The sequence below is a fragment of the Crocodylus siamensis genome, chromosome 2 (assembly GCF_052110815.1).
Source record: "Crocodylus siamensis isolate JL-2025a chromosome 2, ASM5211081v1, whole genome shotgun sequence".
Classification (NCBI taxonomy): Eukaryota; Metazoa; Chordata; order Crocodylia; family Crocodylidae; genus Crocodylus; species Crocodylus siamensis.
Genome location: NC_143396.1, coordinates 57,321,443 through 57,347,947, shown reverse-complemented (window position 1 = coordinate 57,347,947; position 26,505 = coordinate 57,321,443). Strand labels below are relative to the sequence as shown.

The window sequence follows — 26,505 nt, the reverse complement described above, 5'->3', positions numbered from 1 at the left end:
TTTGCTGCCGCATCAGCCTTTGCATTTCCAAGCTTATGCTTTTCCTCAGCAGCCTTCCCATGGGCCCGCACATGAATGACTGCTACCTCTTTAGGCTGGTGGAGTGCCTCTAGTAGCTTGATAATCTGGGGGCCATTAGTAATCTTATTCCCAGAAGCCGTAATGAAACCCCTTTCTTTCCACAATAGTCCGTGTGCATGGACTGTAGAAAAAGCATAGCGAGAGTCAGTGTATATATTAACCGGCTGGTCTGTCCCCAGCTGTAATGCTCGGGTGAGCGCAGTGAGTTCCGCGGCCTGTGCCGACCATGAGCTTGGCAATGACTCCCTCCATACTACCTTATCCAAGGTTACCACTGCACAGCCTGTTCATCTTTTTCCATCGATGACAGAGCTGGAGCCGTCTATGAAGTATTCAACATCTGGGTCCTCAATTGGGTCCTCAGCAAGACCAGGTCGCACCTGCGTGGTTTGATTCAGGACCTCAAGGCAGTCATGCATCGGTTGCCCTGGCTCTGGCAGCAAGGTTGCAGGGTTTAAGGCTGTAGTATGTTTGAAAGTAAGTCCTGGATTAGAGAGCAAAAATATCTCATACCGTGATTGTCTGGAGGGGTTAAGAAATTTCCCTCCCTCAGTCCCTAGGATCTGGGGAACTCCATGAGGAGTGAGTATTTCCATATCCGCACCCATGACTATCTTCTGGGCTTCTTCAACAACCACTGCTGTGGCTGCCACAGCCCGAAGACAGGCTGGCCACCCAAGTGCAACTGGATCTAGAACCTTTGAGTAATATCCCACGGGTCTCCAGGTCGGGCCCGATGGTTGTGTCAGCACCCCTGATGCAACCCCTCGATTCTCATGAACGTACAGTCGATATGGCTTTTTACTATTTGGGATGGCCAGGGCAGGGGGCTGGGTTAATGCTGCCTTCAGCAGATCAAAGGCATGCTGCATTTCTTTATTCCATTTCCATTTAGTGAGACTCTCCTTAGTCAGGGATTCATACAGTGGTCTAGCCTTCCCGCCATAATCTGGTATCCATAGTCGACAGAACCCAGTTAGCCCTAGGAATGCTCGCAGCTCCTTGGGTGACTTAGGTGGGGTTAGACCTTGGATTGCCTGTATGCGATCTGCACTCAGGGCTCTGACTCCTTTTGAGAGCTTATATCCCAAAAATGTGACTTCAGGCTGACGTATCTGGGCTTTCTCTCTAGAGACTTTATATCCTTTTTCCCCCAGAGTGTTTAGGAGTGACCTGGTGGCTTCCTCGCAGAGCTGCAAGTTTGGGCTTGCAACTAGCAGGTCATCCACATACTGGAGGAGAGTCACTGCGGGGTGTGATCCCTTCCACTCCTCCAAGTCTTTCTGAAGGGCAAGTCCGAAAATATGGGGGGCTGCTACGAATCCTTGTGGGAGAACTGTCCACATGAGTTGGGCTTTATGGAAGGTGTCTGGATCCTCCCATTCAAAAGCAAACAATTTTTGACTCTCTCAGTGAAGGGGAATAGAGAAGAAAGCATCTTTCAAATCTAGCACTGAAAATATTTCAGCTTCCCCCGATACTTGTGTCAAAATCGTGTGAGGGTTCGGGACTACAGGATGGTCTGAAAGGACCTTCTTATTTACTGCCCGTAGGTCTTGGACCAGTCTGTATGAGACCCCATCTGCCTTCGGCACTCCAAGGATGGGGGTGTTATAGGGTGAGGACCCTTCCACTAGCCATCCACACCTCTTGTATTTCTCTATTAACGGCTTGAGTCCAGCTCTGGCCGCTCGGCTGAGTGGGTACTGCTTTACCCGAACGGGCCCCTCCCCATCCTTGAGTACGATCCTTACCGGGGAGACGGACTTAGCTCGCGCAGGGGTTCCATCAGCCCATACCGAGGGGTCTACTCCAGTCATGTAATCTTCTGGACTTACTGCAGGGCGTCGGTCCTCCAGGAGAGCCATCTGATAGTTCGAGCTCTGCTTGACAAGTAACTGGACCACCATCTGATCGTCTCTGAAAAAGATCTCAGCTTGCAATTTTGTGAGTAAGTCCCGCCCAAGGAGTGCAACCGGGCAACTTGGAGAATACACAAAGGAGTGCTCGAGCAAATGGTCCCCCACTTTGGTGAGGAGTGGTTTACAAACAGGGAGTCGGGATTGCGTTCCCTCAATCCCTTCTACAAGTACATGTTGTTCACTAGTTCCTGCATAGGGGGGTTTTTCTGGAATCATTGAAAATGTAGCCCCAGTATCCACCAAGGCTTCAAAGTTTTTGCCACCAACCCTAATGGTTACCATGGGATCTTCTCGGGCTCCAACCCGAAGGGTAGTGGTCTTAGATCCCCGTCCCCTTCATTCTGAATCCTCACCCTTTTCTTCTGCCCGCATGAGGTGACCTCTCGGTTCCCTCTCTCTCTTCTCCTTCAACTTCGGGCATTCCCTCTTCCAGTGCCCTTTCTCTTTGCAATAAGCACAAACGTCTGCTCCCACTCTTTCTCCTTTCCCCTTCTGTATCCCAGCCTTTCCAGGGTTACCTCCAGTTATAGCAGCTGCTAGTGCTGCCATCTGTCGCTGAGCCTTTTTATCCTCCTTGCGCTCCTGCACTTGCTCACGATTCCCATACACCTTATATGCAATTTCCACCAGCTCTGAAATCGGTTTCCCAGCATCTCCCTCAGTTTTCTGTAACTTCTTACGGATATCAGCAGCAGACTGACCAATAAACATAAGATTTACCATGCGCTGGTTATCTGGGGCTTCTGGATCCAGATCCGAAAACCTGCGAAACGCCTCATACAGCCTCCCAAGGAAAGCTGAGGGATCCTCCTCTCTTCCCTGTCTTACTTCATACAACTTAGACAGATTGGTAACCCGAGGCACTGCCTTTCCCATTGCTTCCACTATAATTCCCAGATACCGTGCACTCAGCTCTCTGCCCTCTGCAGTATGATTATCCCATCTCGGCTCTTCAACAGGGCAGGTATCACGCAGAGTACGACCAGCAGCACCCTCTGACTCAACTCTGGCTGCCGCAATACGTTCCGCTGTTCCCAACACTAATCTCCTCTCCTCCGGGGTTAGGAGGGTCTGGAGCATCATCTGGACATCAGCCCAAGTGGGTCGATGAGTCTGCCCAATAGATTGAAACAGGTCCCTCATCTTTTCAGGGTCTTCACGAAAAGAGGGGCTCTGATTCTTCCAGTTAAATAAATCTGAAGTGCTAAATGGGGTGTAGACAAAAGTTGCATTGCCTCCTTCCCCAATAACCTCTCGCATTGGGCAGTTCAGCACCGGCTGTGACTCTACAGGCTTGCGCAAATAATAACCCTTATTCCCCGATTCAGGTGGGGCACTTGGCTGAGGCTCACGCTCTAAATCATTAGGTATGCTTTGATACGTCGGTGGTGGTCTCCCTAAGGGAGAGGGCGGTGGTGCAGAGGGACTGGATCCCGAGGAGGCGTCTGACTCATCTTCGCTACCTGACAGGGCAACCGGAGCGCGGGTCCGGTACTCAGCCAATTCAGAATCTCCCCCCCCATTAGACTCAGGGAGTACAGGCGGCCCCCCCCGAGTCTTTTCCTTAACAACCATCACATGAGACTTTGCTAAGTAATTCTTAATCCAAGGTGGCTGATTTTGAACCACCCACAACCAACAATCAATATAAGGAAACTGATTCCAATACCGGTCCGGTGTTTAGTTGAAGGAAACGCCACCCTGGACAACGAGGATGCTGGGCTGGGGGAAGGGGTCGAGGGACACCGAGGTCATTGGACTCAGGACACATGAGTGGGGGTGGGCCGAGGCCCCTCTGTAGAATTTCTGATAGTTGCTTTACTTTTGATTCATTTTAAACCCCGGGGTTGAGGGAAAAGGCCACAAACCGCACACGAAGTACTGTGTGAGCTGGGGCTGCTTTGGGTCTCCCAGTACTCAAAGGGACCCAACTCATTACCAGGGCTGTCTCACCACCCTGAATACACCCAAGCACTATAGAAAACTAGGGCAAGAGCAACGGAGAAGGGACAGGAGGCATTGCCAGATGGTGATCATGCTGACCATTGATTGGCTGTCCCAAGAGGCTGACACATGGCTGGAGTGTTAGGAGAGGCGGAGTCCCAAGAGCATCTGCTGGTGATGATGCCTGGTACGTGCACTGCTATAAGAGGGAGCCCCACTACTGAACGAAAGATCCAAGACATGGCAGGCGAGTATCAGGGTATCCCTCAGGGAAAGCATGACCCAACTTCACGGCAGCAGGAGCAGCCACCGCGGCGGACCTCGGGCGCCCACTCCAGGGCTGCCAGAGAGAGATTCCATGAACCCAGGGAGGTACAGCCTCTGATTTACGTTATGAGAAAACAGAAAAAAAATGGGTAGGTCTTTGTGGAAAACAGCACATAAGCTAGCAGGAAGACTGGCATTCCTGAACCATTCAGCAGAATTAATATGTTATATAATTCATACAGCATATTAGAATGACTGGGTCACTATGAATCTTTCCCTTGAGACTTTTGTTCTTCTCCAACACTGGGAGTAATGGGGCTTTCAGGTTAACTGTATGATCTATGGCTCACAAATATTTTCATAGATTTCATAGACATTAGGGCTGGAAGGGACCTCGGGAGATCATCGAGTCCAGCCCCCTGCCCAAGGGGCAGGAAGTCAGCTGGGGTCATAGGATCCCAAAAGCTGGGGTCATAGCTTTTGAAGACTACTGGGGCCTTGGCACATGAAAGTTGTTCACATATCATCTTGTACTCTCCACCTCTTTCCATGAGAATTGAGGGTAAAGTAGTAAGTAATAATTTAATCAAAAGGCACAGGTCCATCACTATTGTGTCATTGATGCCCTCCAACTCTGTGGGCCATACCCAATAACTCCATGGGCTGTATCTTGTCCACAGGCATTAGGTTGCTGCACTAGTTGTTGAAGCAAGTGTAAAAACACTTTCATTCTATAGCAGGGCTGCATGCTGCCCACAAGGGGTTAATTTGCAGCACCCAGGATTCCACCACTTGTCACTTTTCCTTCTGTCCCCCTACACCATTGCTCTGACTGCTTCAGCAGCCAGGGCCTCCTGACCCTCCTTCAGCTTCTGCTTCCTGCTCCTGTCCCAGCACTCTGTTGCAAACTGCAGCAGGAGAGCCCATGGCCAGGGAGCTGAGGGTCAGTGCTGGGGAATACGTATGTGGTGTAAATCCTGGGAGGCCCTTGGCCCATGCTGGTATAGCCTGGGTGATGTGCAGCCCCTAGCAGCTTAGGTGCTGGACAGACCTGCTCTACCAGATAGCCATCAACCTCTTATTCAGAAATACGAAGAAGAAACTTAACGTAAATGGAGTAGTTAGATAAATTAGAAAACTCTGTCTTTACTACTGAGAAAGCTGAGTCAGCCACTGGGACAGTCATCCTTCCCATCAGGGATTTCTCAACCTTTTTAAGTTAGACAGTTGAAAGATGCAAATTCAATTAAATAAACATGCCTTAACATCCCTTTTCACTACTGTCCCCTATTTTTATGTTCAAATTAACTGACAGATTCCTCTTCCTAAGAATTTAAGATGATCAAACTGCTGTTGTATTGTAAAGGAAAAAAAACATTAGGGTCAATGCACCATATTTCCAAGCAATTATAGCTTCTATTTGAAGAGCCCCAATGATAAGATAAGTAGGGAAAAACAAACAAATAAATAATAATAATTATTATTAATAAAAATAAATATGGGTTAAAACATGAAATTTGATGGAAACCATTGTACTTTAGTACCCTTCTTTTCCTATCCACCCCCTGGGCTGAGATCACGTATAAGGCATGTTCTCACACACAAGATGCTTTGGTTTCCACTGCAGCAATTTATTGGTCAAACAAACATAAAATACAGAAAGGTCAAACATCAGCAGCTCTTACATTTAATTTAATGCCTTTCATGTTAAAATTTGTACAATGTATAGATACAATTAAAACTTTTAAAGCTGAGGTCTGTATATTCTTTAAAACTCATGTGCATCTCCAAGCAGAAACCACACAGAAAGTTTTGTTTTACCCCTGCTTTGGTAACAGTGTTGCATTACACATTCTTTTTAGACAGTTTGTAGTATTCAATATCCTAAAAGAGAAATGGTATAAATGCTTTTCAGTGCTTTGGCTAGGAGCTGAATTTGGTCAGGTAGAACTCGTGGCACAAAATGGCATACAATGCTCAATTAAACAATACAAACAGCACCACAAACCAGCAAATCGAGTTGTGAAATCCAAATGTGATGGCTAGAGATACATATATTAGTAGTTCTGCAAAATAGTGAGGGCAAGAGACCCTCTTAAACCAGTCTCCAAAACAAACAGTGTGATTCAAATTTATGATGTTTCCTGCAATTAAACAGAAGGAAGAAGAGTTAGTTGACAGAATATACATTCAGTAAGCTTTAAGTGTTAACCTATAATTATGGAGTAGTGACAAACACCAGCAGTTCCCACAGAGTTCAGTGGAATTTGCTGGTGCTTACCACTTCCAAAAATAAGTGGCATGATTTGTTGTGCCTCAATACAGTTAAATCAGGCAATATTTAGCTATCTATATTTAAAAATGTTGGCCTTAAAACATTTTGCTCCCAGTGTAGTGAAAGGACAGATTGAAAAGCCATCTGTATAGTAAGCACAGTCATGGACAATTTTCATTTTGGCTTCAGGAAGTTTCTTACTCGGTGACCTTGCATTATAAAAAACCTCTCTCAGTCTCCACATTTGTAAAATAAGATAATACATGCTTATCAGGGAATTACACTGATTAGTTAAATGTTCACAGTACATTTTGAAGGCACAAAATATGGTTTCCATGCAAGCATTATTTATTTTGTTCTGGGAGGCTAGGTTTTAAACTTTGCATGCTGCAATTAACTGGGTAAAATAACTTAAAAATCTATTCCAGGCTCACTCACTGGAAAGTCTTATGCACATGCCGTCACTGTGTGTATAGGACAATATAAGTGTTCACTGTGACATATGTTTCTAATGGGGGGAAAAAAGAAAGCATAAACAGTTCCCAGAACAGAGACATCTCACCTGATTTACTTTTTCAAAGATTACCTAGAATCACATGACATCTGTGTTGATGAACCGAAGCCCAGATGTACATTGTAATTCCAAGGATGTAATACCAGCTTATTTGCATCAACAGGCTTTTCCCTGAATTAAATAAAAATAAGCTTCATGAATACAAGACTAGACAGAGAAAATAGATTAATCTCTACACCACCTCCTCAAAGCACTATACTTACACCTTTTCTGTCCTCTACCTAAATTTCCTGAACTGTGCTTTTAAACCTTGCTTGTGCACACTATGAACCATACCTCAATATGGGAATGCCATTGCCTTCATCTGCAATTGCCAAGTTGAGTTCTGCAAGTTATATCAACTTTACTCCTGCAGTTGATCATTTCATTAGAAATAAGGGATGAAGTATATTACGAGGAAGGTGATCGGGGAGTCTGTATTTTAAACCAGTTTTTCACAGTAACAGTATTAATAAACAAACACAGTTTATCATGGTAAAAGACAGTGCCACAGCTCAGGTCAAAATACTGTTACTGAATAGCACTGGTTTTGTTCACACAAGTAATAAAGAAAACTGTTAGACTATAGACAACTCTGGCCTGCAAGACAGTTTTCACTGTGCATGGGGACTGGTGCACAAACCAGTGCACTATCTTTGTGAAATTTTAAGATTAGGAAGGCAGAAAATAAGCCAACCCAGAGCCACCAGAAAAAGCTCCATCTTCACTGAAAAAAGTTTCACGAGTGGTATTAAAAAAAAGTGTGGAGAGCAAAAGATACTCCAGAGATCCTCCCAGTTGGTTTAAAAGGCGAAAGAGTTCTGTATCTAGTACAGACTGCTTTGGAAAAAATTTAGCTATGGGGAAGGCACAGCAGACATCTTGAGCATTTTGGTCCAGGAGACACCTGTGTGGCCCAGCAAATGGTACCTCTGTTGCGGAATTTAGGGAAAAGTGCAAGCAGAAATTGGTCACATAATTCAGAGTTGTGGTGTATTAATGGAGATGAAATTAGTTCAAATATTAGATTGAAAGGACACAACCTGAAATGGGTAGCTACCTGGAAAGTACACAGTGGACAGACAAAGAAGTTGGCCAACAGGGTCTGCCAGGCTTGTGCTTAAAGCAATGTCCCCAGCAAAAGAAAAAACTTCAGCTCACAGTAGCCATCTGGCCAGGGAAATATGCATCTTTGGTGAGTTAGCATCAACTGGGGGCTCTTTCATAAGGTTGAAGCATCTCAATAGCAAAATTGTGATATACCAGCCCTGAAAGCCTATGGGATGAGGTAACTTTCAGGGAACAATAGCAACCAGCTGTATGAAAACCAATACCTACACTTATCTCTGGTCTATGTGCAAATTTAGGAATGATCACTGACAGGCCAGGTCAGGCATTGGCGGCCTGATAAAATGACACATTCTAATGCCAGCAAGCACTTTTACCCATTTCAAATACCTTCTCTTACACCAGTTAGGTACAACTTTCTTCTCTAGGTAAAAATAAAGTACACAATCAGTTATGCGCACATACTGCAAACAAATGATCAAATCCTGTAAAACCACATTTAAAAAATATGATGCAATTTCAGTATCGGCAAAGGTACTCACCATTTCAGACATTGACTGGCACTTGTGATGGAACAGTTAAGCCAATGGCAATATAGTAAACAAGGCCAAGGCAGTAATATGAGATATAAATTACGTTATTGGAGAATACACTGATGCAGAGGCACTCTGTGAGTCTTCGAAGACTGTGCAGCCATAGCAGCAGGAGAACCAAGAGGGCAGACAGGCATTCATCACCTGTAATCAAGCATAAGTGACAGATTAAGCTCTCTTTCTCTCTTCATAACACTTCCATGTTTTTTTAAATCCCTACATAGCATCTCTCAGCATTTTTAGGCCCCAAATCCTTCATGTTTCTTGTAGGAACAAATCTCACTCTGTTCCCCAAGCCTGCATTTCTTTTATTCAAACTGGAAAGGGAAAGCATATTTTCTTCTTTCTGCAGTTCTGTAAGCAGACCAGTGCTTCCAGCTAACTGTTCGTTCCAAGCTCAGCTACTTGCTCTTTCTTCCTTAGGGCCTTTAACTGGCAGCTAGTCACCCACAATGGGACTCTTACTCCTACTCTATCTGCCTCCCCTAAGCAGCTAGACCATTGTATTATGGGTTCCCAGTCTTATGACTTTGAAAAAGGTAGTCCAAACAAAGAAACCTCTCTCCATCTGCTGAATATACACAATAATTTGAAAGATGATAATTATGTCAAAACAGGTTTTGTGCACAACAGAACCCAAGTATTTGCACTGAGAGAAAAAGTACATGTTCATATCATCATTTATTTTAAGATAAATACTGAAGATAATATAAATAAACTTGCTTATTGCAGCACATCATACTGTAATATAGTTATAAAGCTTGAGTTCAACTCAGTTTTAAAGTTTTCTTCCTGATCCTGTAACATAAAAATCTGTTCTCTTTAATCCACTGAAGTTAACAGAGCTCACTGAAACTGCATTTTGTGATTTTTTTTTAAAGTATAACCTAATACTTTCTAAGTTTCTTTTTTGAAAATCCTAAAACAAGTTTTAGAGGACATTTTTTTTTTGCTTTGCACATCACTTTGAAATCAGTTAAACTAAGGGACTGGTTTAGGAAGCCATCCAGGCAGCCTTTCAATTACATTCTTCTGTCTAAAGAAAGAAATGTTTACTTCTAGAAATGGAGTGTGGTGCAATGATTTCAGATGGAGACTTGGGATCTTCCAGCCCTGCTATTAGCTCAGTGTGTGACCTTCAACAAGGCTACTTTGCTGTGCCTCCAGTTTTCTAATCTGCCAATGGTGTTAATAGTCTCTTGGAGGTTGAGACTATCATGAAATTCTGCATTCACAGCCCTTCAAAATTTATGAAATTTGTAAATGAAGTGGATCCTTATTTAGAATTGTTCAAATACAACATTTCCTCACCAGCCCAATTTGAAATTAAGTTTATGTTTTCAGATCCTGTCCTTTCTTCTGGAGTGAGAGGCAGGATCTGGGAGGAGACTTAGGGAGACCTGATGAACAAATACTTAATTATAAGAGTATTCCATGTATAAACAACAGGTAGTTTCTTGCAATGGAAAGAACATTCCTTCTGCTCCATTCCCTCAAGCCAATGGTTCCTTTGTCTACAAGTTCCTGCAGTATTCTCTCCATAGCAAACAATAAAGCCAACACCTATGCAGTTTCAAGCAGCAAGAGTATAAGGAGAAGTGGCAGGCACTAACCAGCAGCCACTTGCAAAAATGGGCAAATGGGTAAACCTGATATAACCCTTAACCTCTAACATTGGACTATCCACCCTGTTTGGTCTCACAGGCTGGATGTGGCCCCTCAGACAACTCATCCCGAACAATGGAGCAGCAGTATCTTGTCAGTGTATCTTATGGAGATCTGTTGTCATGGCTCCAGAACCCCAGGGGTGAAACCTGCCACCACTCACCCCACCCCCCCTGTTTCCCCAGCCACTAATTTGAGTCACTAGAGGTAACTAAAACCCCAAAATCTGGCAGCGGGAGAAGTAGTGTGGTGCCCATGTTCTTCATCCCTGGGATTGCAGAGTTGTACTAGCAAGCCCCAGGGCTGCAATTCAACCCTTTGCAGGCTTCATTCAGCCCATGGGCTACCAGTTTGACAGCCCTGATGTTATATATGGAGGGTTTGGTTACTGACTTATATCTGCAGCACCTGCTCACCCAAGGACCAACTTCCTCAGATAATAGAAAATCTTTGTCCTGCGGTGAGTATACTTCCAGGGAAAGGGAAAACATGCATGTGTATGAGAGCACATGATGCTGACAGCAGCAAAAGAGTAAAAGTATCTGAGTGAAAGAAAAAGACTTTACAGAAAGGTACCATCACCAGTAAGCTTTTGCTTAAGAAGTATAAATTGTTTTACACTGAATCATAGAAAAACCACTTGGAACCTAGTTTATAAATTATATAACCCCCCCCAAAAAAACCACTCAGGGATGAGTAGCTGATACATTCTCCAAAAGTAACAACATAGCAGCAAAGTAGAGAGGTTCTGCTTTCTGAGTACTATTAAGCATGTTTGGGCTACTTGCCCTGGTTCTGTACTACTTGCACCCAGTGAGAACACTGAGCAGATCCTGAAGCCAAACCGGAAAAGGCCTTCCTAGGAACAGAGCTTGAATAAGCAGGAGCAGCAAAAAGCCATTCCAGGTCACAGAAACCACATAAAAGCAAGTTAACCACCTGTGGAAAGAAGCAGCAGCAGCATTAGCAGTGTTCTTCATAACATTCCTTTCTTCAATGCTGGAATTCAGTTCAAGGTTCTCGGAGGAAAAGGTTCATTCTAATTTGACTCAGCCTCAAATGATGTAGGGTCCAAGGCCCAGTTTATGGAACCGGAATTACAAGATGTCCACTATAGCCTAATACAAAACTGCAGGCATGTCTCCATGAGCACGCACGCATGGTTTGCGGTGCTGCAAACCCACCTGCGGAGACACAAACTGCACACGCCACACATGCGCACACTCACCACACTGCTAATTTGCAGTGTGGCATTTTTTTTGACACCAGGAGATTCCATAGACATGACATTTCATAAACATTAGGGCTGGAAGGGACCTCGTCAAATCATCAGGTCCAGCCCCAAATCCTGGTGTCTTCATAGACTTCATAGACATTAGGGCTGGAAGGGACCTTGGAAGATCATCAAGTCCAGTCCCCTGCCCAAAGGGCAGGAAGTCAGCTGGGGTCATAGGATCCCAGCAAGATAAGCATCCAATTTGCTCTTGAAGGTGTTCAGTGTCGGTGCTTGAACCACCTCTGATGGCAGACTGTTCCAGACCTTGAGGGCTCGGACAGTAAAGAAATTCCTCCTTATGTCCAGCCTGAAACAGTCTCGCAGTAGTTTATGACCATTCGACCTCGTCATCCCTTGGGGCACTCTGGTGAACAAACGTTCCCCCAGATCCTGGTGGTCACCCCTGATAAACTTAGAGGTGACCATCAGATCACCCCTGAGCCTGTGCTTTTCCAGGCTAAAGAGCCCCATGGCTCTCAGCCTGTCATTGTAAGGTCTGCTTTCCTGACCTCTGATCATGCGCGTGGCTCTTCTCTGGACTCTCTCAAGCTTATCCACATCCTTTTTGAACTGTGGAGCCCAAAACTGGATGCAGTACTCCAGCTGCGGCCTCATCAAGGCCGAGTACAAGGGGAGAATGACATCCTAGGATTTGCTTGAGAAGCATCTATGGATGCAAGCCAGTGTTCTGGTCGCTCTACTAGCCGCAGCATCGCATTGCAGGCTCATGTTCATCTTGTGGTCAATGATGACCCCCAAGTCTCTTTCTTCTGTACTGCTAGCCAGTGTAGCACTGCTGAGCCTATAAGGATGCTGCAGGTTTTTCCTCCCAAGGTGGAGAACCTTGCATTTTTCGGTGTTAAACACCATCAGGTTCTCATCTGCCCATTTGCTGAGCCTGTCCAGGTCAGCCTGGATCACCCGCCTGTCTTCTGGTGTGGATGTTTTGCCCCGAAGTTTGGTGTCATCGGCGGACTTGCCAGTCCACTCCTGACTCCAATGTCCACATGATTAATGAAGATGTTGAACAATATGGGTCCAAGGACAGAGCCTTGGGGGACCCCACAGATCACAGGACACCGTGATGATTGACTTTCATCAATTACTACCCTCTGGGTCCGACCACGGAGCCAATTTCCCAGCCAGCAGATCATGGTGAACCCAAGGCTACAATTGGCCAGTTTCACCAAAAGGTGATCATGGGACACCAGATCGAAGGCTTTTTTGAAGTCAAGATATATGACATCAATCTCTTCTCCCTTATCCAGGTGATAGGTCACCTGGTCGTAGAAGGAAATGAGATTGGTCAAGCAAGACCTACCCGCAACAAACCCGTGCTGGCTATCCCTTAGGATGTTGGTGTCGGCCAATCCATTAAGGATAGCCTCTTTAATAAATTTTTCTAAGATCTTACCCAGGATAGAAGTCAGGCTGATGGGCCTATAGTTAGCTGGATCCACTTTCCTCCCTTTCTTGAAGATAGGCACCACATCGGCCTTCTTCCAGTCTTTAGGCACTACACCAGAGTGCCAGGAGTTTTCCAAGATCTGTGCCAGAGCCTATAACGCTAGCCAAATCCTTGAGGACCCTGGGGTGTAGATTGTCAGGGCCAGCTGACTTGAAGGTATCCAGCTTTTCAAGATGTTCCCTGATGAAAGACCGATGCAAAGTACCCTGGGGGTCAGTTGTCAGTTGCCCCATCTGGTTCAGCAGGGGCCCAATAGTGCCCTTGCTTTTCCTCCAGCTCCCCACATATCTGAAAAAGGACTTTTTTATTGTCCTTGATACTCAAAGCTAGTTGGAGTTCAGTTGCAGCCTTGGCTTTCCTGGTTTGTTCCCTGCAGGACCGAACCAGTGCAGAATAATCCTCCTTGGAGGCGACTCCCATCCTCCATGCTTTGTTAGGCCTTTCTTTTTAGCCTCAGGAGGTCTGCTAGGTCCCTGGAGAGCCAGGGGGGCTGCTGTGCCCTCTTGCTGCCTTTCCTCCAAGCTGCAACAGACTTAGCTTGTGCCTTGAGGATTGCTCCCTTGAGGAGCAACCACTCTTCTTGAACTCCCCTCTCCCTGGGGTCATGGTCCCTTAGGGCCTCACTGACAAGCCTCCTGAGCTAGTCAAAGTCAGCTTTCCTAAAGTCAAGGACTTCCATGTTGCTGACTGACTTACCAGCTTTATGGTAGATGGTGAAGATGATCAGCTCGTGGTCGCTGTCACTCAGCTTCCCATCGATCACTAGGTCGCTGATTAGGTCATCCCTAGTAGCCAATACCAGGTCGAGCAGCGTTTTGTCTCTCATTGGCTCATAAACTTCTTGAGCCAGGTAGAGGTCATCCACATGAAAGGAAGCTTTGCGGCCGCTCAGACTTTGCTGAGTGATCCTCCCATGAGATGTCCGGGTAATTGAAGTCACCCATGACAACCATGGTCCTGGAGCATGCGGCCTCAGCCAGTTCCTGGGCAAACTCCTGGCCAAGTTCAGGACTTTGGCTGGGAAGTCTGTAGTAGACTCCCACCACTGTGTCCCCTGTGTCATGTTCCCCACAGATTTTAACCCAGAGGGTCTCCAGTTGTCCACCCTGGTCACCAATATCAGCTTGCACGGATGCGTAGCTTTTCTTAACAGAGAGCTACAGCCCCACCCCTTTTATCTACACAATCCCTCCTGTACAGGGTATAGCCGTTTATACCCGTGGTCCAGTCATGGGTGGAGTCTCACCAGGTCTCCATTACCCCTATGACATCATAATTATTTGCACTGAGCAGGAGGACAAGCTCCTCCTGCTTATTGCCCAAGCTCCTGGCATTTGTGTACAGGCAGGCAAGTGTCCCCTTGGGGGCTCTTGCCTTGTCCACAGATTGTACCAGGGCTGGGGCAGGGGTGGGCTCCCTTAAGTGCCTTAGCCCACTGGCTGTGCAAGGGTTGCTCAGTGGGCCAGCAGTGGCGGTAGTCCCTCCCCACCCTCTGGCAGGCTTAGTTTAAAGCCCAGTGGAGCAGGTCAGCCAGTCTGGCTGAAAAGAGCCTCCTCCCCAGGGGAGAGAGGTGGAAGCCATCCCTTCCCAGCAGCTCGCTGCCTCTCTCGCTAAAGCGCGGGCTGTCGTCATGGAAGCCAAAGCCTTCCCGTTGACACCAGTGCCGCAGCTTTGGTTGACTACGTGGATCCTCCTCTCCCTCCTCAGCCCATAGCCCGAGACTAGAAGGATCAACGAGAACACCACCCCCAGACCCTTTAGCCCCACTCCCAAATCCCTGTAGTGCCTCATGACCCGGCTGGGAGTGTGTCATTGGTGCCCACATGTATAAGGAGCATGGGATAGTGGTCTGTGGGCTGGAGGAGCTTAGGGATCCTCTCCACAATGCCCCGGATGTGGGCCCCTGGGAAGCAGCAGACTTCCCAGGCTAAGGGGTTGGGGCAGCAGATTGCCCCCTCAGTCCCCCTCAAGATGGAGTCTCCCACAACAAACACCTTACATTTTGTCTTGAGGAGAGTGGGGGCAGTAGCTGCAGTTGAGCCTTTGCTGCCTGTGGGAGCTGGCAACTCAGCAGGCTCTGCTGGAGCAGGAAGAGGTGCGTACCTGTTGATGAGCTCCAGTGGGGCAAGGGCCTTGGTGCAGCAGGTCTTAGGATCCTTGACCACCTTGGTCCATGCCCCTGACTGGACACAGTAGGAGGTTCTGGAGTCCTCCTTTGTCCTGGAGGGAGACCGTGGTCTACCCTTTGGCTCCCGGGGGAGAAGGGCCTGGCAGTAGGAGTCTATCTCCTGCTCGCAGTCCTTGATGGTGCGCAGTCTCTGGACTGCGGCCTGGAGCTCCTCCAGCTGGTGCACCAGGGACCCCAAAAGGGAGCAGACCCCACACGGGGAGATGGCCATGGTCCCAGGCCCCAGAGCCTGAAAAAGGGACAGGCAGCCCCTGCAGCCGAGAGCTAGGGGCTCCATCTGCGTGGAGCTCGGGACCATGGGCTCTGTCTGAGTGGCCATCTTGGAGGTGCCGGTGGGGGGGCCGCAGAGCCCGAGAGGACCCTTGGGGTGCGGCGTGTGCCCATCCGTGTCATGCCTCTGGTAGGCTGGCTATGGCTGGGATGTGTACTCTGGGGGGTTCGCAGGCAGGGCCTCGGGCCCTCCCGCTCCCCCTCCTGCACGAGCTTCTCGCTAACTCACGTGCCAGCGGACAAACGTGCCTGTTTGAGCAGCCTCTTCGCGTGGCTCCCTGGGGGGCTGGGCAAAGTAGGGGCCTGGGCAGGGCTTGACCTGGCCAGGCTCCACTCAGCTGCCTCCTCCCACTCACTGTGGGGTTAACCCCCTCTCACCACGGGCCCCGCTTGCCTCCAGCTCTGCTGGGGGTCAGCGGGGGGCTCCGCAGCTGCTGGTGGGGTGCTTTGGGAGAGCGGGGGTACAGCGGGCTTTCACCCACGCATCTCTTGCAGCTCCGGAGCCTAACTGGGGCTTTTTTTTGCTGTTGATGGGCCCTTTTAAACTGCATGTCAAAAAAAGTTGCACTAAAAAAAGTGGGGCAGCCCACATGGCTGCAGCCTGTGCCACCCAGAACCAGAGCCTGGGCAGCCAGAGCCATGTTCCAGTTGCTGGCCAAGTTCTGCATGCCTGGATCACTGCTGCTGCAGTCCCAGGAGGCCTCCAGGTAAAGGTGCTGGCCCCAGCCTCCCCTACCAGACCTGGGGCAATTTGCCATGTGCCACAGCGTGCGTTCAGGGGCATGCCCAGAGATAACTAGCAGTGGCAAATGGAGCAAGTTACTCCCAGCCAGTTAAAATGGGAGTGTTTTGTCATGTTGACAGGTCTCAGGTGGCAAGATTAATATTTCCAGATGGACAGTGGGTCTACTAGTTCATATATCTTGCAAGAGTGCTGGACTCACATCTAGTGCTGACACTAGATCTGGGAGCAGGGTATCAGCCACTGAGAGAGAGAGAGAGAGAGAGAGGAAGAGGGAGAGGGAGAGGACATTGTAGGATGCTGATCTAATAGCTTCTCTGCTAGTAGGTTTAACTGTATTGCTATGAGCCTCACTGTATGGACTGAAACCCTTTGTGAGCTTACAGTTGACAGTCCTATCAGGTACTGGATTAATGTCTCCCTCTCAGTGCAGTCTCTAAGCAAATAAAACAGCTGCAAAAGCATTTGCTAATTTATTTTGACAAGTTACAATAGCACTTGCAGCTTAACCAAATGGAATCCAACCTGCTATGCCTGTTAGAAAGGCAGCTCCTGTTTAACCCATCTTCGGGTAAAATGAATTTTAATCAGCTCTGAGCAGCAGACTCTTTGGCCACATACAGGTATTACATGTCTACTGGGAGAATAGGTGCTCTTCCAGTAGGAAATGGGAGTATATAAGCATACATTCAGTTCCCTTCAGAGGAAACATGTCCCACTCCCTGGGGACAAAGATCTTCCAGGCTGGCACCCAATCTCCCTTGTGAGAGTTTCTCTTGCAAGAATGAACACCTGTATGCTTGTTCCACTCCCCACCCAGTTTGGTCTGGGAGGAGTGGAACAGCTGTTTGCTCTGCACTTCTGGTTCCCAGTCTGGCAGGCTTTAATTGCCATGTGTTTTGCCCAGCTGGGCACACACCATGATTTAAATGCTGGGAACCTGGGTCAAGGAAGCTCTCCCTGACTCTGCTTCCCTGCACCTCCAGCTTTAAATCACTCTGTGTGCAGCCCATCACCCCCCTTCCCAGGCAGGGGAGGGGATGGGCTGTCAAGTAATGGGCTTCCCTAAGAGCAGGGCAATCCAAGGAGCAGCCCTCTAGTGCTCCCTGGCTAGAGAGCTCACCTGTGTAGCTTCCCAGCAACAGGGCTAGAACATATGTGCATTCCTGCTCCCAGGATATTTTTCTACCAGTAAGAATTTCAGATAAATTCTCAGTACTTTCAGAAAAATTCTTACTGGTAGAAACAAAGTCAAACACCTGTTCATGACCATTGTGAGGCTTCAATGATGGAAAGTTTGTAAGGGGAATACTAAAGCAAGACAGTGGATGTTCTCCACCAGATATGCTCAGCAGAATTCTGTAGGACAGTTAGGCAAAACACTTTTAACCTTGTTAGTCCAAACCTGCACATTTTCTTTTCAATGCTGTGGAGCCTCCTTTAACACATGTTGGTAGCAACATCCCAAATCACCCATATTCTGCACATATGACAGAAGATTTGCCAAAGGCTTGGAGACAAGCTTGTCCTACTGCCCAGTGATGTGTATACCTCATTTCCACAACGGATCAGAAAAATATTTTAGGGCAAGTTCACTAGTTCAGTCTCCTGTGGGGAGCAGCCTGAATAAAGAGTGATATAGACAGAAAGCCTCACAATACTCCTTTTAGTACAGTTAGATATCTATATCTATAGTTAAATAGCTATAGATAGATATAAATATAGAAATATGTATCTTGGAACAGAAAACAGGAATCCACATGTCCAGTCCCTTGCTCTGGCCTTATCGGAAGGATCGTACAATGGAAAGGACATAGGGAGCACATCCCGATAAGCACACACGTGCTATTTGCAGTGCTTCAAACCCATCTGAGAGCACTGTAAACTGCACATGGTACCTATGCACTGGGAGATCCTGGTGTAAAAAAAAAGGGAGGTGCAGCATACATGGTAGCAATGTGCGCCACCAGAATCGGAGTTTGGTCAGCCAGAGCCACGCTGGCTACCGGCCAGACTCTGAACAGCTGGCTTTGTGCTGCTGCTGCCCTGAGAAACCCCCAGGACCTCAGGTAAAGCTGCTGGCTCCAGGTGCTGGCCCCAGCCTCCCCTACTGCACCGGGGTCAATTTACTATGCGCCAGAGCACTTATGCAGGAGCATGCCCCAAGACAAATAGCACAAATAGCAGTGGCACAAATATATGCCACTGCTATTTGCCCCGCAGGAAATACATGCCCCCGCATGTGCGCACTCATCGTGACATGCCCATGGCATTTGATTCCTGGCTCCTTGCAAGTGGGACAAATCATTTGATTTCTCTGTACGCCTGGTCCCGACCTATAGAAATGGACTGTTACTTCCCAGAAGAGCTGTAGGGGGAAAGCCAATAATGTACAAATTGTGCAGGTATCACGACAATAAAAGCCACTTCAAAATAAATGACAATTCTTTGCCTCCAATTTCACCAGGACAAACAAAAAGGTGCCCATTTACAACCGGAGTGACCTCTGTCATGACTCAGGAGTCTGGAGAAACTGGCACTTGTATAACAAACACTGTTTCTGAAGACGTAGTTCCAGTCCCTCCAGACCCAGCTATAACTAGGTACTCATTTGGGCTGAGGAATCAGAGGTAGCTGGATATGATGGTAGTAGCCACTGGCCTCACAAACCAGCATGCCTGAACAATACAAGTCTCATGGACTTTTGACTTCTTTTGTTTACATGATATGGAGGCAAAGGTAAAATAGGACCTAGGGCTACTAGTGACAGAAGGACCTCCAGATGGAAGAAGAATTCTAGAGACCTGTTGCCTAGCACAGAATCCCCCAAATTTCTTGTCCTCAGTGAACACAACCTGCCTATAAACAATTTCAATGCTTTATTACCACTTGATCTAGTATTATAGCTTATATGGAAAGTCCAGGATTCTCCCAGGGAGTTTCTGAATCCACCTAGCTAAATGGAGAGATCGCCAACCTACCACTGCCATAAAGTGATCACCATCTCATTCAGGCAAGGATCAGAACTTCCCATCTTTTCTACCAGAGGGGTGAGAAATCAAAAATCAAAACTGGCCAGTCTCTACAAAGCCCTCAGTTCCCTAGGGTTTCAACACTCAAGGCACCAAAACTCAAGGCCAAGGCACCAATGAATTAATGCAACAGTATCGTCACCTGCTGTTGCGTAGCACTTGTACCCTGACCCTGGACTGTGCTGCTGAAGCTGCTGGGGACTGGTCCCCAGAGTGGGAGAGATTCCCCCTTCCCCTCCCTGCTCAGAGCCACGTCCTGTCCCCTCCCTCCCCTGCGGGGCTGCTTTCCCCGCTGTCCCCGTGCTGCTCTTGTGGGTGGCACTGGGCCTGCTCCTGGGACAGGCCGTGAGGGGACCCCCCACCTCCCTGTGGCGGCTGTGCCCCACTCTGCCCAGCCCTGCACGACTGGCTCAGCAGCAGCTCTGTAGCATCTCCCACCCTTGGCACAGCAGGGAAAGCAGCAGCCGGGGCGGGCGGGGGGCTATGGGACCGGATGTGCCCCTGAGCATGTGGGGGACGTGACCTGCTTTGGGGACCTGAGAAAGTTCCCAGAGGCTGCTGCAGCGCGACCCGTGCATGCCAGGAGTGGGGGTCACCTCTGCGGTGTAGCCAGGTGCCCCATTGCTGGGGCCCGCCATGCAGCCGCCACTCATCCGCATGGAGGAAACAAAAGTGGCGCTGAGGATTGCAGATCCTGGGGAGGCCAGGCAGCCTCTGCCAGGGAGCAGGGGGCACCACCGAACACCTCTTGGGCGCGGCATCAAGGTGCAGCCAAGCCAAGCCCGGCCTGCACCAGCTCCCGGTTGTCCCACAGCAGAGCAGCCCTTCGAGGATGCCGAGCCCCATGCCCCCCTGCACCAGCAGCGTCACGAGGAAGGCGGTGGCCAGCAGCAGCCAGAGCGCGGCCAGCAGCACCGGCATCCCCCACGGCTCCCGAGCGGCGGCCCCGGTGGCAGCGTGGCGGCTGCAGCACCTAGTACCGCGCCTGCGCCTGCCTGCTGAGAGAGGACCTCCCTGAGCACATACCCACCAGCCCTGCCTGGAGCTTTTCAGACAGGGGGGTTGGGGGGAAAGAAAGAGGGTCCGGGTATTCTCCTGCCCTCATGAGCAGCCGAGATCATGTGACATGTCTGAGGTGGAAACCCACCTGCTGTCAGAGCAGGACCAACGCCTAGGGTGCCAATATTTGGCAGGCACCAAAATTATATGCAGAACAACCTAACAGGAACATCATTCTAAATAACTGCCGTGACCAGCCATGTCTCCACCTAGGCCTAAAACCTTTGTTTTGGTAAGAGGAGAAAGACCTCTGGAAAGATCTCAGAGGAAAGATTGCTAGAATCACGACTCCTGCCTTTTCCTCTATATTGGAAGTGGTGGGGGTGCTGAGGTGCACAGTTCACCTAGGGTGCCAATTACCCTCAGACCATCCCTGCCCACAGTCACTAGCAAACCCACTTCTCTGGCCATGGAGAGAAGTCATAAAGGAGCCAGCAATAATGCACATGCTAATGCCTTCACCCACACAAATCTTTTCTGAGTCAGCCTTAAAGCCATTATCAGCAGACCTGGATTAATAAACAAAGTAGGCACATGCCTAGGGCCTGATGAGAACAAGGGGCCCAGTTGTGCTTATTTTGCATATTATAATTACTACTGAGTGAAAAAAAGTAATACAAAATTTCATCTTCAGCTGGGGGCCCACAAGTTTGTTAGCTTAGGACTAACCTCCAAAGGGTTAATCCCACCCTGATTATTGGGAACATTAGGTTAGAAGCCCTTGAGCATCCTGGTGAGGGAAACCTTCCAGTCTCTGCAGACTTATAACCAAGGATCCGGGTTTTCTGTTTCCCACAGAAAAATGGAGAAAACCACAGATTCTCCATTTTCATCAGAGAAAATGTGGATTTACTTTTTTAGCAGAGACATCCACAGATTCTCCACTTCTGCAAAGAGCTCTTGCCAGCTGGCCCAGCTCCAGACTACAAGAGCCAATTGCAGAAAGGGCAGGAAACCCCCAGCCTTGCCCAGCGGGGGAGGGAGAGGGGGCAGAGTGGGGCCTGAGCCTCTGAGGCAGCCAAGGCAGGGCTCAGGCTCACACTCGCCCTTTGCCCCTGGACCCTAGAGGTAAGTGGGGCTGTGGGGCAGGGCTGAGGAAAATGGTTGGGGGTTGAGGGGCGCAGTGTGGTGGGGCCCGCCATGTGTGGGCCACACACGTGATGCCCGGCCGGCTGCCCAGGGGAGAGAGGAGCTTGCAGGCGGCCGGAGCACAGCTGCCGTGGCAAGGGATGGGGGTGGGGGCTTGCACACTGCAGCTGCTGCTGCTTACCTGGAGGGCCGCGACGGCGGTGATGGCCGCTGCCTACAAAACCTCCTGCTGCCACTGTGGAGCCATGCCTGGAGCTGTGTAGGCAGCAACGTGGCGTGGCACGGGGTGGTGATGGGGATGGCTGTGTGCCACCCAGCCGCCACCACCATGCTGCCGCCTGGCAGCTGGCTGCACAGCTCTGGGCACAGCTCCGCAGCTGCAGCAAGAGGTTATGTAGGCAGCAGCCGTCACTGCCCTCCAGGTAAGCAGCAGCGAGCGCTGCGTGTGAGCCCCTGCCCCCCCACCCCGTGCTGTCATCCCTCGCCATGGCTGCAGAGTCGGCCATGGAGCTGTGCTCCAGCCGCATGCAAGCCTCCCTCTCCTCCTCCCCTGGGCAGACGGCCGGGCCCCATGAGTCCAGCCCACACATAGATTCATAGATTGTAGAGTTGGAAGGGACCACAAAGGATCATTGTGTCCGAACCCCTGCCCCTGGCAGTAAAGAGTACTGAGGTCAGATGACCCCAGCCAGGTGACTATCAAGCCTCCTCTTGAAGACCTCCAAGTTAGGTGATAGTACCACCTCTCTTGCAAGCCCATTCCAGATTCTGGCTACCCTTACTGTAAAAAATTTCTTTCTAAAGTCTAACCTGAATCTACTCTCCACTAGTTTGTACCCGTTATTCCTAGTTACTCCTAGGGGCGCTCTGATAAATAGTGCTTCTCCAATTCCCTGTTGTCCCCCCTTGATAAACTTATAGGCGGCTACGAGGTCTCCCCTCAGCCGTCTCTTGTGAAGGCTGAAGAGATTCAGATCCCTCAACCTCCCCTCACAGGGTCTTTCACGGAGGTCACTAATTATGTGAGTGGCCCTCCTCTGAACCCTCTCCAGATTCTCCATGTCCCTCTTGAAGTGTGGCGCCCAAAACTGGACACAGTACTCCAACTGCGGCGTGAACAATTCCACATAAAAGGGGAGCATCACCTCCCTCGATCTGTTGGTTATGCATCTGCTAATGCATGACAAAGTGCAACTGGCCCTGTTGATGGCTTCATTACAGTGCCAGCTCATGTTCTTCTTGAAGTCAACTATGACTCCAAGATCCCTCTCAGCCTCTGAGCTACTGAGGAGGTCTTCCACCAACCTATAGATGTGCTGGGGATTCCTCCTTCCTAGGTGGAGTACCTTACATTTACCTTTGTTGAATTGCATCCTGTTTTGTTCTGCCCGTTGATCCAACCTGTCCAGATCAGCCTGTATCTGCTTCCTGCCCTCCGGTGTGTTAACTTTGCCCCATAACTTAATATCATCTGCAGACTTGAAGAGGGTGCTCTCTATGCCCTTGTTCAAATCGCTGATGGAGATATTAAATAACACTGGTCCAAGGACTGAACCCTGCAGGACCCCACTGCCCACCTCATTCCAGGCTGAGAAAGACCCGTCCACCACCACTCTCTGGGTGTGGTCCCTAAGCCAGCTGGCCACCCACCTGACTGTGTAAGTGTGCACTCCACAGCCTATTAGCTTCCCTATGAGAATAGGATGCAAAACTGTGTCGAAGGCCTTCTTAAAATCCAGGTAGATTACATCAGCCTCAGCTCCTGTGTCAAGGCAGTGTGTGACCTGGTTATAAAAGGCTATAAGATTTGTCAGGTAGGATCTACCTGTGATGAACCCATGCTGGTTTCCTTTCAGCATCGTTTCCCCTTCTGGGCCTTAACAAATGAGCTCTTCGATGATTTTCTCCAGTATTTTCCCAAGGATAGAAGTAAAACTGACTGGCCTAAAGTTACCCAGCTCATCCCTTCTCCTCTTCTTAAAAATGGGCACCACATTGGCCCTTTTTCAGTCCTCAGAGACAAGGCTGGTGCACCATGAGTACTAGAACAGCCGTGCTGGCAGCTCAGCTATGACACTGGCCAATTCCTTCAGCACCAGTGGATGGAGGTTATCCAGGCCTGCTGGCTTGTACTCATCCACCCCTTCCAAGTGCTCCTTAACTATAAGTCAGCACTAACCTTTGGCAGTCTGGTGCCTTTTGGACATCTGTCTATGTTCAAGGTGGTGGAATTGTCTTGGCCAGTATTTAAGAATACTGAAGCAAAGAACTCATTGAAGAGCTCTGCCTTTTTCCTTGCGTCAACCACCAACTGTCCTGATTTGTCCTGCAGGGGCCCAATGGTACTCTGTGCCTTCCTTTTGCTCGCTATGTATCTGTAGAAGGACTTTTTATTGTCCTTAATTGTTGAAGCCAGCCAAGCTTCAGTCCTGCCTTGGCCTACCTGATTCCCTGCAATAGCACACCAGGGAGGCATATTCCTCCTTGGTGGCTGCCCCCTGCTTCCACTACCTATAAATCTCTTTCTTTGCCCCTAATCTTTTCTGGAGTTCCCTGTTCAGCCAAGGGGGCTTTTTTTACCCCCTTACCCTCTTTCCTGTGTAAGGAGATAGACTCCTTTTGTGCCCCAAGGATCACTCCCTTGAGAAACCTCCAACCCTCCTAGACCCCCATTTGCTTGCCACCTCACTAACTAGCCTTCTAAGTCATTATCTCCTAGGTTACTGTGTACTTGCAAGTTCCCCACGAGATCATCCCGTGTTGCTAACACCAGGTCTAGCAAGGCGCTACCCCTGGTGGGACTGGCCACCACCTGGGTTAGGTGGAGGTCCTGCACACAGTATAAGAACCTAGATGAGCCATTTGTTCTGGCCATCTGCTCCTCCCAGCAGATGTATGGGTAATTTAGATCCCCCATGACCACTGCCTCCCTCACCTGTGACAGCCAGAACCAGAAGAGTTAACTGTTGCACTAAAAAGCCCAAATAAACGGCCAGGCCGCTCCGGCACGACCATGCTAAGCTGTGCACAACACTGCTGGCTTCCGAGTCAACTTCCCGCACCAGGAAGCTGGGGCAAGAAGTGGACACTTGCGGTCATGCTTGGAAATAACGAAATATACACATTTCGTTGTGTGAGTTGGATGCCGAATTATATAAGGACTGAATTAAGCACAGGCTCAGACCTGGATGTTCAATTTAAAACGTTTATTGTTTCACAAAGCCATAAGCTAAAGGAGGTCTGTTGGTTCACGAGGTTCCCAAATCAAGCCCTTGCTTTCTAACCCGGAGGCTAGGTGCGGCTGCCTGATTCAGTAGTCTCAGAACTGCTCAACAGCTCATTTAAAAGGAGTCCCTTATCTTTTTTTTAGACAAAAGATACAAAACTGTCCCCATGTTGGCAGTGAGGCATCTAACATAACTTTACTATTACTTATATATGATAACACCTATACATATGCATTTCTAATTCTTACTTCTACTGGTTATTTAGTTAACTTATCTATATTATAATATCAGGTGATACGCTCTGTATTATAATTTTTATGCTGCTTATGTTAATTCTTAATGACCTTTATGTTTCTTATGTTAATTCTTACATCTATATGTTTTGCTGTCTTTAGCAAGGTTAAAATGTCAAGGCTGACATAATATGCGGTTGTTTTTCGTCATTGCAGTTTAGCCATGCGGTTTCCTGTTTTAACAATATAAGCTGCTTGTTTGCTATTTTTATCATTGTCCAAGGGTCAGAAGGTCAACATTTTCATCTAAGGGTCAGAAAGTGATTACCAGAATGTCAATTGCTGACTCCTCAACCTCCTTGAAGCATTCTGGGAGTTTTAGTGCATTGTTCTTAATGCTAGGCCTTGCTTAGCATAAGCACTCTCTCACAACCGTACAAGGAGCGAACAAAAGTTCAAAAGGTAATTGGCTAAAACAAAGTATAAAACACTGATACAAGCACTGCCACGTTGGACAGAAAACGAACAAAATACAGGAACTAAGCGCCACAAAGGGCAATCAGACTGATCACCCGAATAGCCACTCTCCCCTTCTCTCAAGAAGACGTCTCAGAGGCCTCCGTGGAAAACGCTCGGAAATGTCAATCCTTTGGCTAGCTTGCTTGGTAATGTATTGTGCGTGACTTTGTCGGTAAATTAGTTATATCCGCTTTTTATTAGTTATATCTGCTTTTTAACTGCTAGCTTTATAAATAGTTAACGGACGATATTGTGCATTTATAAGCAAATATATGTTTGTCCTGTACTCTGTCAAATGAGCCGCTGACCAGGTCTGGAACTAAGGCCCCACTCAGCCGCCCCAAGGCACCCAATTGGTAGCCTTGAAAGCAAGGGAGTGGACCTGAACCTCGTGACCCAGCGGACCTTACCCTTACTTAGTAAAAATAATAAAGTCTTTATTCCTCCAAATCCATGACTGGTTCGTGACCCGTTCCCCAAGACCGTGCATAAGAAAAAACCTGAGAGCCTCTCCCCGGCTCATCCACATCAACAAGCAACTTATAACAAGAGAAAATGCTTTTTGAAGATATCTGAAATAGAGCTTATGAGCAGTTTTTTGTCTGTCCACAGTACAACCCTCAAGATTTATATATAGCTTTTTATACTAATCTTCAGATAGCATGAATGTTAGAAAGCAGAACTAAAGAATATTACTGCAGACATAGCTGATTTATGAAATTTTGCTTAGAGTCAGTAAAAATTAACGAACGTAATCACAAGGTATAATTAACATAGTGGGTTGAACTTAAGTGGGGACATGTTAATCTCAGACCCCAAAATGATATAGTGTGATTTGCTTGTTGAGAAAACCCAAGCTTGAGCAGTAATTTATAATAATTTCTAACACCTTTTAACCCCATAAGATAACAGCTATAGAGTAACACTATGAATAGCTATATAACTAAAAAATTACCATAGACAAGATATAAAAGAACATGCACGTTAAGTAACCCCCAGGGAAGGACGGAACAGAATAGTCATTGCTGTCGCAT

General features: G+C 48.1%; 1 pseudogene; it reads right to left on the bottom strand.

Moving 5' to 3' along the window:
- Positions 1 to 6,098: 6,098 nt before the first annotated feature.
- On the bottom strand, positions 6,099 to 19,982 carry LOC149870285 (polyprenal reductase-like; annotated as a pseudogene).
- Positions 19,983 to 26,505: the final 6,523 nt, after the last annotated feature.